Source organism: Tamandua tetradactyla, chromosome 10 (genome assembly GCF_023851605.1).
Source record: "Tamandua tetradactyla isolate mTamTet1 chromosome 10, mTamTet1.pri, whole genome shotgun sequence".
Taxonomy (NCBI): Eukaryota; Metazoa; Chordata; class Mammalia; order Pilosa; family Myrmecophagidae; genus Tamandua; species Tamandua tetradactyla.
Window position 1 is genome coordinate 93,740,938 of NC_135336.1, and position 15,077 is coordinate 93,756,014.

General features: G+C 36.6%; 1 protein-coding gene and 1 pseudogene across 1 annotated transcript in view; both read right to left on the reverse strand.

The window, feature by feature from the left end:
• Positions 1 to 15,077, reverse strand: part of TMEM50B (transmembrane protein 50B) — an 87,182-nt gene that overhangs the window by 58,761 nt on the left and 13,344 nt on the right. The window lies entirely within an intron of this gene.
• LOC143648069 (potassium channel subfamily K member 2 pseudogene) lies at positions 1,552 to 4,012 on the reverse strand (annotated as a pseudogene).

The following is a 15,077-nucleotide window of genomic DNA, read 5'->3' on the forward strand; positions in this document are numbered from 1 at the left end:
TATGGACATTTGATCTTTGATAAGGCAGTCAAGCCAATTCACCTGGGACAGAACAGTTTCTTCAATAAATGGTGCCTAGAGAACTGGATATCCATACGCAAAAGAATGAAAGAGGAGCCGTATCTCACACCCTATACAAAAGTTAACTCAAAATGGATCAAAGATCTAAACATTAGGTCTAAGACCATAAAATAGTTAGAGGAAAATGTAGGGAGATATCTTATGAAACTTACAATTGGAGGCGGTTTTTTGGACCTTAAACCTAAAGCAAGAGCACTGAAGAAACAAAGAAATAAATGGGAGCTCCTCAAAATTAAACACTTTTGTGCAACAAAGAACTTCATCAAGAAAGTAGAAAGACAGCCTACACAACGGGAGACAATATTTGGAAACGACATATCAGATAAAGGTCTAGTATCCAGAATTTATAAAGAGATTGTCCAACTCAACAACAAAAAGCCAACCCAATTACAAAATGGGAAAGACTTGAACAGACACCTCTCAGAAGAGGAAATACAAATGGCCAAAAGGCACATGAAGAAACACTCAATGTCCCTGGCCATTAGAGAAATGCAAATCAAAACCACAATGAGATATCATCTCACACCCACCAGAATGGCCATTATCAACAAAACAGAAAATGACAAGTGCTGGAGAGGATGCGGAGAAAGAGGCACACTTATCCACTGTTGGTGGGAATGTCAAATGGTGCAACCACTGTGGAAGGCAGTTTGGCGGTTCTTCAAAAAGCTGAATATAGAATTGCCATACGACCCAGCAATACCATTGCTAGGTATCTACTCAAAGGACTTAAGGGCAAAGACACAAACGGACATTTGCACACCAATGTTTATAGCAGCATTATTTACAATTTCAAAGAGATGGAAACAGCCAAAATGTCCATCAACAGACGAGTGGCTAAACAAACTGTGGTATATACATAAGATGGAATATTATGCAGCTTTAAGACAGAATAAACTTATGAAGCATGTAATAACATGGATGGACCTAGAGAACATTATGCTGAGTGAGACTAGCCAAAAACTAAAGGACAAATACTATATGGTCCCACTGATGTGAACCGACATTAGAGAATAAACTTGGAATATGTCATTGGTAACAGAGACCATCAGGAGTTAGAAATAGGGTAAGATAATGGGTAATTGGAGCTGAAGGGATACAGACTGTGCAACAGGACTAGATACAAAAACTCAAAAATGGACAGCACAATACTACCTAATTGTAATGTAATTATGTTAAAACACTGAATGAAGCTGCATCTGAGCTATAGTTTTTTTGTTTGTTTTTTTATATATATTTTTTGTATTATTTATTTTTTTCTCTATATTATCATTTTATTTCTTTTTCTGTTGTCTTGCAAGTTCTTTTCCTAAATCGATGCAAATATACTAAGAAATGATGATCATGCATCTATGTGATGATGTTAAGAATTACTGATTGCATATGTAGAATGGAATGATTTCTAAATGTTGGGTTAATTTCTTTTTTTTTCTTTAATTAATAAAAAAAAGAATTACTGATTGCATATGTAGAATGGAATGATTTCTAAATGTTGTGTTAGTTAACTTTTTTTAATTAATAAAAAAAACACCAAATAAAAGCAAACATTCCTATTTTGATCATTCTGTTCTACACATATAATCAGTAATTCACAATATCATCACAGTTGTATATTCTTCATCATGATCATTTCTTAGAACATTTGCATCAATTCAGAAAAAGAAATAAAAAGACAACAGAAAAAGAAATAAAATGAAAGCAGAAAAAAATTATACATACCATACCCCTTACCCCTCCCTTTCATTGATCACTAATGCTAGGGTTTTTTGAGTGTTGCTTCAATGTCCATCTAATTTGGCATTTATTTCTTCTTTGGGCTTCATCACTTCAGTCATTTTACGTACAGTTTTCAGCAAGGTATGGTACTCAAACAGGAGTACTGGGGGAAAGGACTGCAGGGGTGGGCTTAGGAATGGGGCAGGAAAGGAGAAACTACACATCAGTAGAGAGGTTCTATACCTTCATAAGATAAGGCACTAACAGAAATTTCTTAGATAAAAGGTTGCATAAGAATTTCTTGCCATTTACAAAAAGAAATGTTGTCATCCATAATTGGTCCATACCTAGGCTCAGTTAGGTAGACCCTTGAAAAGTTAAGGACTGATCCCTCAAAGCTACATTATTACCAAAAGCAGTTATACTTCATCCTGAAACCTTATGGCACATTAGGAAAAGAGGGAAGAAAACAGTCGGGGCACAAAAAGGCATCAAACTTTGCTTGTTTTCCACTTGTTGAAGACAGTGGGTCATTCAACAAGTATCATCAAAAAGAGAACGCTGGCTCAGAGTTCCAAATTCTCTTGATGGTAGGTGACTGTGATGGATGCATCTGATTTTCCCCCTTTGAGCTCATGCACAATTTAAAAAATGCTACCAGCAACAGTCATATAGAGCATATAGAAGTCCTTGTCTATGACTATGCCTAATGCTCTTCAAAGGGAAAGCTATTTAATGTTCTCAATAACTGCAATCTCTTCACGAGTACAGTGTGGCATCACACCATTCAGATAAATACTTTCAGTGTTCAGTAAGGGAGGCAAGACATTCTTTTCACTGCTCAGGTGGTTGTTCACTGACAAGGTCCTCCCACAATGTAGTTCCCAGAAATTCTGCTGAAAGCTTCCATTTAATTGAGGTAGCACATTGGAATCTGTCATAAATCTCCACACTGAGCTGCCTCCCAGTTTCTTCGAATTTGGCTATGATGTTGGCTGTTCACTAAGCAGCAGGAGAGCTGAACTCTCCCATCTCTTCCTTTGTCTTTTTTTGCTGTCACTCAGAGGTAGTCTCCAATCATGCTGAGATCAGCAGCAAAGTAAGCAAGCCCTACAAGTATCTAAAACCATACCACAGGCTTACAGAAGTATAGATATTCAATATATAACCCACCTGCAAAATAGTTACCAAATCCAAAGGTTTGGTGATAACCTTTTATTGGTGGAATAAAGTGATAACTACAAAATAAATGGCATACAGGGCACTCCAGACTTCTATGTGCTTGAATATGACTGCAGGCAGAGTCACAAAGAGCATACAGCCAAACAGTATAAATATGATTGCTGCGATGATTAAAATCTTTGCCTAACATTCCATTTAATAAATGTATCTTCTACTTTTGTAATTCCTTTTCCAAATACGGTCCCTAGTTGATCTCCAACTCCAGCCAGAGGGGAATTCCTAGTAAGGCATAGATGATACAGAATATTTTTCCCCTTCTGTGTATGAGATGTTTCCAAATCCTATGGTTGTAATAACAGTGCCTGCAAAATAGAAGGAACTTCCCAAATCACAGTGACTGATTTGATTGGAGGTGTTTCCTAAAGGTACAATCCCTGCATTTACTGCGGCCACTATTTGCTGGATGGATTCATCCAACTTGGTCGAACTAACACAGGAGTGTTGGGATATGAATGTTTGCTTCTGGATCACAAAGGCGGCTCTCTGTGAAATCTCATGAGGCTGCTCCAATGCTCTGAACACAGTGGCTCCGATGATCAGATAGAGGCCAACAATCAGGAAAATCTTGGAGACAGTCTTCCATTTCATAACATTAATGGTTGTATCACTCTCCATCTGGGAAGCAAGCACTGTGGGGTTTGTGGAAAACAAGAGCCTCAGTTTGGAGTTCTGAGCAGCAGATTTAGGATCCAGGAAGTCAGGTGCCGCAGATCCTGCTCTATAGCCGGTGTTTCGCAGGAGGTGCTGAGGCATGCAACATTCAAAATGTTTTTTTTGAGGAACAGAAATCCTAGAATGAGCTGAGACTCAGCATCAAGGCATTGAGAAAATCTTCTTGACCAAAAAGGGGAAGGGCAAAATGAGACAAAATCAAGTGTCAATGGCTGAGAGATTCCAAACAGAGTCGTGAGGTTATCCTGGAGGTTATTCTTATGCAATAAACAGATACGATCCTGTTAGTCAAGATGTAATGGAGAGGCTGGAGGGAACTGAAGGTGTAGAGCTGTGTTCCAGCAGCCATGTTTCTTGAAGATGATTGTGTAATGCTATAGCTTTCACAATGTGACTGTGTGATTGTGAAAACCTTGTGTCTTATGCTCCTTATATCTACCTTGTCAACAGACGAGTAGACCATGTGGAATAAAAATAAATACTAGGGGAACAAATGTTGAAATAAATTTATATCAAAATGCTAGTGATCGATGAGGGGGAGGAGTGGGGGTATGGTATGCATGAATTTTTTTCTGTTGTCTTTTTATTTCTTTTTTTGAATTGATGAGAAATGTTCTAGGAAATTATGATGGCGAATGTTCAACTATGTGATGATATTGTGAGTTACTGATTATATATGTAGAACAGAATGATCATATGTTAAGAACGCTTATATTTGTGTGTTGTCATATTTTTTGAAAAAATTTTGAAAAATTAAAGCAAAAAAAGAGAATGTATGTGCCTGTACGCTGTTTTAACAATAAAAATCTTAAAAAATAATAATTTCCAAAAAAAAGTTTTTTCTGAAAAAGTCGGACTTGAAGTTTTTTGGTTTTTTTTTTTTACAAACACACCGTTGTACTCATATTCAAAGAGTTGGTAAGCGCTCCGAGCTGCATAGACAGGTATTTTCCCCAGCTTCATTCTACAAAGTGGGGAGAGTGGGGCTAGACACACGAGGGGTTGGAAGCGTGAGAAAAAAATGAAATCGCGGGAAGGAGAAGACACCAGCGTGCTGTGCAGAGGGCCAGACCAAGGCCAAGTTGGGCTCGGTGCCGCAGCCCCCTGCACATCCTGTGGCCGGGCCTGGGTCACCCCAAGAGCACTGAAACTCAGAGTCCCGCACCCGCCCACAGCTGCTGTTAAAGCTACCAGTTTTAAATGAGGGTAAACTATAGACATCTCCAAGTAAAAGAGAACAGAGAATTCATCACCAGTCATGCACTAAAAGAAATGCTACAGGAAATTCTTCAGGCTGAAGAGAAATGACACCAGATGAAATTCTGACCTATAGGAAGGAATGAAGTGTACCACAAATGATCAGTATGTAGATGAATATAAAAGACTTTTATTTTCTTCTCTTTATTTAGAAAACAACTATTTAAAACAAAATTATAACATTGTGTAGGATATCCACAAAGATGAACTTACTTCTAAGTAGTATATTATTTATATTTTCGAATAATATTTTTTATTTTAACATTTGTTCCCCCTATTATTTATTTTTATTTCATATGTTCTACTCGTCTGTTGACAAGGTAGATAAAAGGAGCATCAGACACCAGATTTTCACACTCACACAGTCACACTGTGAAAGCTGTATTATTATACAATCATCTTCAAGAAACATGGCTACTGGAACACAGCTCTACATTTTCAGGCAGTTCTCTCTAGACTCTCCATCACATCTTTTTTGTTTGTTTGTTTTTTAAATACCAAAAAACACCAAATGTAAACATTTTTATTTTGATCATTCCGTTCTACATATTTAATCAGTAATTCACAATATCATCACATAGTTGCATATTCATCATCAAGATCATTTCTTGGAATATTTGCACCTATTCAGAAAAAGAAATAAAACGAAAACAGAAAAAAATTTTATACATAAGATACCCCTTACTCCTCCCTTTCATTGATCACTTGCATTTCAAACTAAATTTATTTTAACATTCGTTCCCCCTATTATTTACTTTTATTCCATATGTTCTACTCATCTGTTGAGAAGGTAGATAAAAGGAGAATCAGACACAAGGTTTTCACAATCACACAGTCACACTGTGAAAGCTACACCATTATACAATCATCTAAGAAACATGGCTACTGGAACACAGCTCCACATTTTCAGGCAGTTCCCTGCAGCCTCTTCATTACATCTTGAATAACAAACAAGGTGATATCTACCTAATGTGCGTAAGAATAACCTCCAGGATAACCTCTGACTCTGTTTGGAATCTCTCAGTCATTGACACTTCATCTCATTTCACTCTTCCTCCTTTTGGTCAAGAAGGTTCTCTCAATCCCTTGATGCTGAGTCTCAGCTCATTCCAGGATTTCTGTCCCACGTTGTCAGGAAGGCCCACAGCCCTGGGAGTCATGTCCCATGAAGATGGGGGAGGGTGGTGAGTTTGCTTGTTGTGTTGGCTGGAGAGAGAGGCCACATCTGAGCAACAAAAGAGGTTCTCTTGGGGGTGACTCTTAGGCCTAATTTTAAGTAGGCTTGACCTATCTTTTGTGGGGTTAAGTTTCATATGAACAAACCCCAAGACTGGGGTTCAGCCTATAGCTTTGGTTGTCCACACTGCTTGTGAGAATACCAAGAATTCAACCTGGGGAAGCTGAATTTTCCCCTGTTCTCACCATTCCCCCAAAGGGGACTTTGCAAAAGTACTTTTTAATTGAATAATATCTTAACATGGCTTCAGGTATAATACCTATAAATTTAAGGTAATGGGTCCAATTTTTAATCTGAAAATAGTACAATAAATACATTGCACAAGGTCCAGTCACTGGAAAAAGAGAATGGAAGACATTCTTCACAAAACAAATATCAAAGTACTTACATCTAACATATATAAAGAACTTCTAAAAATTAATAAAGACTTAAACATTTCTGGAAATGGGCTAACTTCAATAAACCATTAATGACGTTAAGCACATAGAAAGGCACATTAATGAGATGGCATCTCACATCCACTAGAATTGTTAAAATTAAAAAGACTGGCAACACCAAATACTGGCAATGATGTAGAGCAACTTGAGCTCTTCACATTTCTGGTGGCAGTTTCTCATAAAGTTAAACATAAACCTTCCATGACCCAGCAATTCTATTTCTAGGTATTTACCCAGAGGAAGTAAAATCACATGTTCACACACACACAAAAAAAGGCCCATTTTTCAGAAAGTTTATAGTAGTTTCATTCTAATAGACAAAAACTGACACAATCTACATATCCATCAACAGAGTAAACAAATTATGATCTACCCATACAATGGAATACTACTTAGCAATAAAAAAGAATGAACTGATACAGACAACACACAGAAAAATCTCAAAATCCTGATTTGAGTGAAAGAAGGCAGACACAAAAGAGTATATACCATGTGATTCCATTTACACGAAACTTAAAAACAGGTAAAACTAATCAACGGCCATAGAAATGATAGTACAATGGTTGCCTCAGAGGGATAAGAACTTGAAAAGGGTACAAGAGAACTTATCGGAGTAATGGAATGTTCTGTATCTTGATTGGGATAGTGGTTACACTATATATATATATATATATATATATATATATATATATACACACACTGTGTTACATATATGATATATATATGATTTAGTAAAATTCAGTGAACATTTAAGATTTGTATATTTCACAGTATATACATTCTACCCAGAAAAAAGTTTTAAAAATCTTAATATTCAGATATACTTTAACTGCACTAAAGTCTTACCCTGTATGCACAAGAGCACATTTCATCAAGATATTCTGCAGCATGTTAAAAAACTGCTATCAAAGATTAAAAATATTAACTGGCTAAAAGTAAGTACAGGGAAGGTCATCATGAACTTAATACAAGACAGTGTCTGAAAGTTAAAATAAAAATGTTATTTTCTATGATTAAATCCATTTTTCAAATATAGCCCTATTGTAAATAGTTGTATAAGCAGAAAATATGCAGCTATTTCCATGTACTGATTTATGAAATAAGCCATGATCTCCTCCCTTCTGGGGTATAAGCTGAGGAATCAGGAACGGGTTGAAGTAGAGGAACATCAAACAAACTATACAATAGTTATGAAGAAAATGCACAGGATACTAACAGAGTTAATAAAGGGGAAACTTGTTTTAGATTGGGTGGTCACGGAAAGCCTCTCTGAAATTTTAAAGCTAAAATTTTAAAACTACTGAAATTTAAAAGTTGAATAAAGCTAACTAGATTAAGGAGAAGCAAAAGAGGTAGAGTTGCAAGGAGGAAAATTAAATACAAAGCCTCTTAAGTTCCTTTGGTACCACAAGGAAGAATTAGCTGGTACCAAAGAGAGTTAGGATACAGTAAGTTAGTGGAACAAATGGCATGGAATAAGGTTGAAAAGACAGAAAGGGGCCAGAACATATTAAGGATTAATGGAAATCCCATGATGGATTTATAAATTCACTGAGTTGTAATGGGAAACAAATTGAAGAATTTTAAGGAAAGGGGCCAAGACACCAAGAGTCTAGTCAATGCGTGTTTGTTCCCTGAGCTACTCAAACAAATACCAATAAATGGGTCAGGTTAAACAATGGGGATTTATTTGTTCATAGTTTGAGGCTGAGAAAAAACCCAAATCAAGGCATCATCAAGGTGACATTTTCTTCTTGAAGACTGGTGTTCTGGGGCTGGCTGCTGGCAATTCTTGGTCCTTACCTTATCACATGCAAGGCACATGAAGGTGTCTCATGGTCTCTCCCATCTCTTTCAGGTTCCACTGATGATCAGCTTCTGGCTGCTCCACCTTTGGCTTTCTCTCTTTCTCCGTTTGAATTTTATTCCACTCATAAAAGACTTTAATAGTAGGATTAAGACTCATTCTGATTGAAGTGGGCCACCTTTTAACTGAAGAAACCTCATCAAAATGTCCTTTTACAAGGACATGATATCCGGGGTGAAAGTCTCCCTAGCGATGTGGGAAATGACTCCCAGGGATGAATCCAGACCTGGCACCATGGGATCAACAATTACATCCTGACCAAATGGGGGAAAAGAAGTGTATTTAATAAAGTATCAGTGACAGAAGAGTTCAAATAGAGTAGAGAGGCTATTCAGGAGGTTGCTGTTACACAAGCTTCAGGTAGACCTTGCTACCTATCATAACCTGCCAACCCCCAACCAGGACCATTCCAGTTAATCTAGCCCAGTTTCTCCAGAACATCATAGAGTTCCATCTCCCTACCCCATTGTGCTGGTTTATAAGGATGTATGCCCCCTAGAAAAGCCATGTTTTAATCAAAATCCCATTTCTTAAAGGTAGAAAAATCCCTATTCAATACCGTATGTTAGAAACTGTAATCAGATCATCTCCCTGAATGATGTGATTTAGTCAAGAGTGGTTGTTAAACTGGATTAGGTGACGACATGTGTCCACCCATTTGGGTAGGTCTTGACTGGTTTACTGGAGTCCTATAAAAGAGGAGACATTTTAGAGAATGGGAGATTTAGAGAGAGCAGAGCAGAACAACAGAGCGACGAGAGGCAGAGTCCACCAGTCAGCGGCCTTTGGAGATGAAGAAGGAAAATGCCTCCTGGGGAGCTTCATGAAACAGGAAGCCAGGAGAGAAAGCTAGTAGATGACACCATGTTCGCCAGGTGCCCTTCCAGATGAGAGAGAAGCCCTGAACTTCACTAGCCTTCTTGAACCAAGGTATCTCTCCCTGGATGCCTTTGACTGGACACTTCTATAGACTTGTTTTAATTGGACATTTTCTCGGCCTTAGAACTGCAAACTAGCAACTTATTAAATTCCCCTTTTTTTTTTTTTATTAATTAAAAAAAGAATTAACAAAACAATTAGAAATCATTCCAATCTACATGTACAATCAGTAATTCTTAATAACATCACATAGTTGCATATTCATCATTTCTTAGTACATTTGCATCGATTTAGAAAAAGAAATAAAAAGACAACAGAATAAGAATTAAAACAATAATAGAAAGAAAAAAAAAAACAAAAAAAACAAAAACAAAAAACCTATACCTCACATGCAGCTTCATTCAGTGTTTTAACATAATTGCATTACAATTGGGTAGTATTGTGCTGTCCATTTCTGAGTTTTTATATCCAGTCCCGTTGTACAGTCTGTATCCCTTCATCTCCAATTATCCCTTCTCTTTTTTTTTTTTTTTTAATTAACGGAAAAAAAGAAATTAACCCAACATTTAGAGATCATACCATTCTACACATGCAATCATTAATTCTTAACATCATCACATAGATGCATGATCATCATTTCTTAGTACATTTGCATTGGTTTAGAAGAACTAGCAACATAACCGAAAAAGATATAGAATGTTAATATAGAGAAAAAAATAAAAGTAATAATAGTAAAATCAAAACAAAACAACACAAAAAAAACAAAAACCTATAGCTCAGATGCAGCTTCATTCAGTGTTTTAACATGATTACTTTACAATTAGGTATTATTGTGCTGTCCATTTTTGAGTTTTTGTATCTAGTCCTGTTGCACAGTCTGCATCCCTTCAGCTTCAATTACCCATTGTCTTACCCTGTTTCTAACTCCTGCTGAACTCTGTTACCAATGACATATTTCAAGTTTATTCTCGAATGTCCGTTCACATCAGTGGGACCATACAGTATTTGTCCTTTAGTTTTTGGCTGGATTCACTCAGCATAATATTCTCTAGGTCCATCCATGTTATTACATGGTTCATAAGTTTATCTTGTCTTAAAGCTGCATAATATTCCATCGTATGTATATACCACAGTTTGTTTAGCCACTCTTCTGTTGATGGAGATTTTGGCTGTTTCCATCTCTTTGCAATTGTAAATAATGCTGCTATAAACATTGGTGTGCAAATGTCCGTTTGTGTCTTTGCCCTTAAGTCCTTTGAGTAGATACCTAGCAATGGTATTGCTGGGTCGTATGGCAGTTCTATATTCAGCTTTTTGAGGAACCGCCAAACTGCCTTCCACAGTGGTTGCACCCTTTGACATTTCCACCAACAGTGGATAAGTGTGCCTCTTTCTCCGCATCCTCTCCAGCACTTGTCATTTTCTGTTTTGTTGATAATGGCCATTCTGGTGGGTGTGAGATGATATCTCATTGTGGTTTTGATTTGCATTTCTCTAATGGCCAGGGACATTGAGCATCTCTTCATGTGCCTCTTGGCCATCCGTATTTCCTCTTCTGAGAGGTGTCTGTTCAAGTCTTTTTCCCATTTTGTAATTGGGTTGGCTGTCTTTTTGTTGTTGAGACGAACAATCTCTTTATAAATTCTGGATACTAGACCTTTATCTGATATATCATTTCCAAATATTGTCTCCCATTGTGAAGGCTGTCTTTCTACTTTCTTGATGAAGTTCTTTGATGCACAAAAGTGTTTAATTTTGAGGAGTTCCCATTTATTTATTTCCTTCTTCAGTGCTCTTGCTTTAGGTTTAAGGTCCATAAAACCGCCTCCAGTTGTAAGATCCATAAGATATCTCCCAACATTTTCCTCTGTTTTATGGTCTTAGACCTAATGTTTAGATCTTTGATCCATTTTGAGTTAACTTTTGTATAGGGTGTGAGAGATGGGTCTTCTTTCATTCTTTTGCATATGGATATCCAGTTCTCTAGGCACCATTTATTGAAGAGACTGCTCTGTCCCAGGTGAGTTGGCTTGACTGCCTTATCAAAGATCAAATGTCCATAGATGAGAGGGTCTATATCTGAGCACTCTATTCGATTCCATTGGTCGATATATCTATCTTTATGCCAATACCATGCTGTTTTGACCACTGTGGCTTCATAATATGCCTTAAAGTCAGGCAGCGCGAGACCTCCAGCTTCGTTTTTTTTCCTCAAGATGTTTTTAGCAATTCGGGGCACCCTGCCCTTCCAGATAAATTTGCTTATTGGTTTTTCTATTTCTGAAAAATAAGTTGTTGGGATTTTGATTGGTATTGCATTGAATCTGTAAATCAATTTAGTTAGGATTGACATCTTAACTATATTTAGTCTTCCAATCCATGAACACGGTATGCCCTTCCATCTATTTAGGTCTTCTGTGATTTCTTTTAGCAGTTTTTTGTAGTTTTCTTTATATAGGTTTTTTGTCTCTTTAGTTAAATTTATTCCTAGGTATTTTATTCTTTTAGTTGCAATTGTGAATGGGATTCGTTTCTTGATTTCCCCCTCAGCTTGTTCCTTACTAGTGTATAGAAATGATACAGATTTTTGAATGTTGATCTTGTAACCTGCTACTTTGCTGTACTCATTTATTAGCTCTAGTAGTTTTGTTGTGGATTTTTCCGGGTTTTCAACGTATAGTATCATATCGTCTGCAAACAGTGATAGTTTTACTTCTTCCTTTCCAATTTTGATGCCTTGTATTTCTTTTTCTTGTCTAATTGCTCTGGCTAGAACCTCCAACACAATGTTGAATAATAGTGGTGATAGTGGACATCCTTGTCTTGTTCCTGATCTTAGGGGGAAAGTTTTCAATTTTTCCCCATTGAGGATGATATTAGCTGTGGGTTTTTCATATATTCCCTCTATCATTTTAAGGAAGTTCCCTTGTATTCCTATCTTTTGAAGTGTTTTCAATAGGAAAGGATGTTGAATCTTGTCGAATGCCTTCTCTGCATCAATTGAGATGATCATGTGATTTTTCTGCTTTGATTTGTTGATATGGTGTATTACATTAATTGATTTTCTTATGTTGAACCATCCTTGCATACCTGGGATGAATCCTACTTGGTCATGATGTATAATTCTTTTAATGTGCTGTTGGATACGATTTGCTAGAATTTTATTGAGGATTTTTGCATCTGTATTCATTAGAGAGATTGGTCTGTAGTTTTCTTTTTTTGTAATATCTTTGCCTGGTTTTGGTATGAGGGTGATGTTGGCTTCATAGAATGAATTAGGTAGTTTTCCCTCCACTTCGATTTTTTTGAAGAGTTTGAAGAGAATTGGTACTAATTCTTTCTGGAACGTTTGGTAGAATTCACATGTGAAGCCATCTGGTCCTGGACTTTTCTTTTTAGGAAGCTTTTGAATGACTAATTCAATTTCTTTACTTGTGATTGGTTTGTTGAGGTCATCTATGTCTTCTTGAGTCAAAGTTGGTTGTTCATGTCTTTCCAGGAACCCGTCCATTTCCTCTAAATTGTTGTATTTATTAGCGTAAAGTTGTTCATAGTATCCTGTTATTACCTCCTTTATTTCTGTGAGGTCAGTAGTTATGTCTCCTCTTCCATTTCTGATCTTATTTATTTGCATCCTCTCTCTTCTTCTTTTTGTCAATCTTGCTAAGGGCCCATCAATCTTATTGATTTTCTCATAGAACCAACTTCTGGCCTTATTGATATTCTCTATTGTTTTCATGTTTTCAATTTCATTTATTTGTGCTCTAATCTTTGTTATTTCTTTCCTTTTGCTTGCTTTGGGGTTAGCTTGCTGTTCTTTCTCCAGTTCTTCCAAATGGATAGTTAATTCCTGAATTTTTGCCTTTTCTTCTTTTCTGATATAGGCATTTAGAGCAATAAATTTCCCTCTTAGCACTGCCTTTGCTGCGTCCCATAAGTTTTGATATGTTGTGTTTTCATTTTCATTCGCCTCGAGGTATTTGCTAATTTCCCTTGCAATTTCTTCTTTGACCCAGTCGTTGTTTAGGAGTGTGTTGTTGAGCCTCCACGTATTTGTGAATTTTCTGGCACTCTGCCTATTATTGATTTCCAACATCATTCCTTTATGGTCCGAGAAAGTGTTGTGTAAGATTTCAATCTTTTTAAATTTGTTAAGACTTGCTTTGTGACCCAGCATATGGTCTATCTTTGAGAATGATCCATGAGCACTTGAGAAAAAGGTGTATCCTGCTGTTGTGGGATGTAATGTCCTATAAATGTCTATTAAGTCTAGTTCATTTATAGTAATATTCAGATTCTCTATTTCTTTGTTGATCCTCTGTCTAGATGTTCTGTCCCTTGATGAGAGTGGTGAGTTGAAGTCTCCAACTATTATGGTATATGAGTCTATTTCCCTTTTCAATGTTTGCAGTATATTCCTCACGTATTTTGGGGCATTCTGATTCGGTGCGTAAATATTTATGATTGTTATGTCTTCTTGTTTAATTGTTCCTTTTATTAGTATATAGTGTCCTTCTTTGTCTCTTTTAACTGTTTTACATTTGAAGTCTAATTTGTTGGATATTAGTATAGCCACTCCTGCTCTTTTCTGGTTGTTATTTGCATGAAATATCTTTTCCCAACCTTTCACTTTCAACCTATGTTTATCTTTGGGTCTAAGATGTGTTTCCTGTAGACAGCATATCGAAGGATCCTGTTTTTTAATCCATTCTGCCAATCTATGTCTTTTGATTGGGGAATTCAGTCCATTGACATTTAGTGTTATTACTGTTTGGATAATATTTTCCTCTAACATTTTGCCTTTTGTATTATATATATCATATCTGATTTTCCTTCTTTCTACACTCTTTTCCATATCTCTCTCTTCTGTCTTTTTGTATCTGACTCTAGTGCTCCCTTTAGTATTTCTTGCAGAGCTGGTCTCTTGGTCACAAATTCTTTCAGTGACTTTTTGTCTGAGAATGTTTTAATTTCTCCCTCATTTTTGAAGGATAATTTTGCTGGATATAGGAGTCTTGGTTGGCAGTTTTTCTCTTTTAGTATTTTAAATATATCATCCCACTGTCTTCTAGCTTCCATGGTTTCTGCTGAGAAATCTACACAAAGTCTTACTGGGTTTCCCTTGTATGTAATGGATTGTTTTTCTCTTGCTGCTTTCAAGATCTTCTCTTTCTCTTTGACCTCTGACATTCTAACTAGTAAGTGTCTTGGAGAACGCCTATTTGGGTCTAATCTCTTTGGGGTGCGCTGCACTTCTTGGATCTGTAATTTTAGGTCTTTCATAAGAGTTGGGAAATTTTCAGTGATAATTTCTTCCATTAGTTTTTCTCCTCCTTTTCCCTTCTCTTCTCCTTCTGGGACACCCACAACACGTATATTTGTGCGCTTCATATTGTCATTCAGTTCCCTGATACCCTGTTCAAATTTTTCCATTCTTTTCCCTATAGTTTCTGTTTCTTTTTGGAATTCAGATGTTCCATCCTCCAAATCACTAATTCTATCTTCTGTCTCTTTAAATCTATCATTGTAGCTATCCATTATTTTTTCTATGTTTGCTACTTTATCCTTCACTTCCATAAGTTCTGCGATTTGTTTTTTCAGTTTTTCTATTTCTTCTTTATGTTCAGCCCATGTCCTCTTCATGTCCTCCCTCAATTTATCGATTTCATTTTTGAAGAGGTTTTCCATT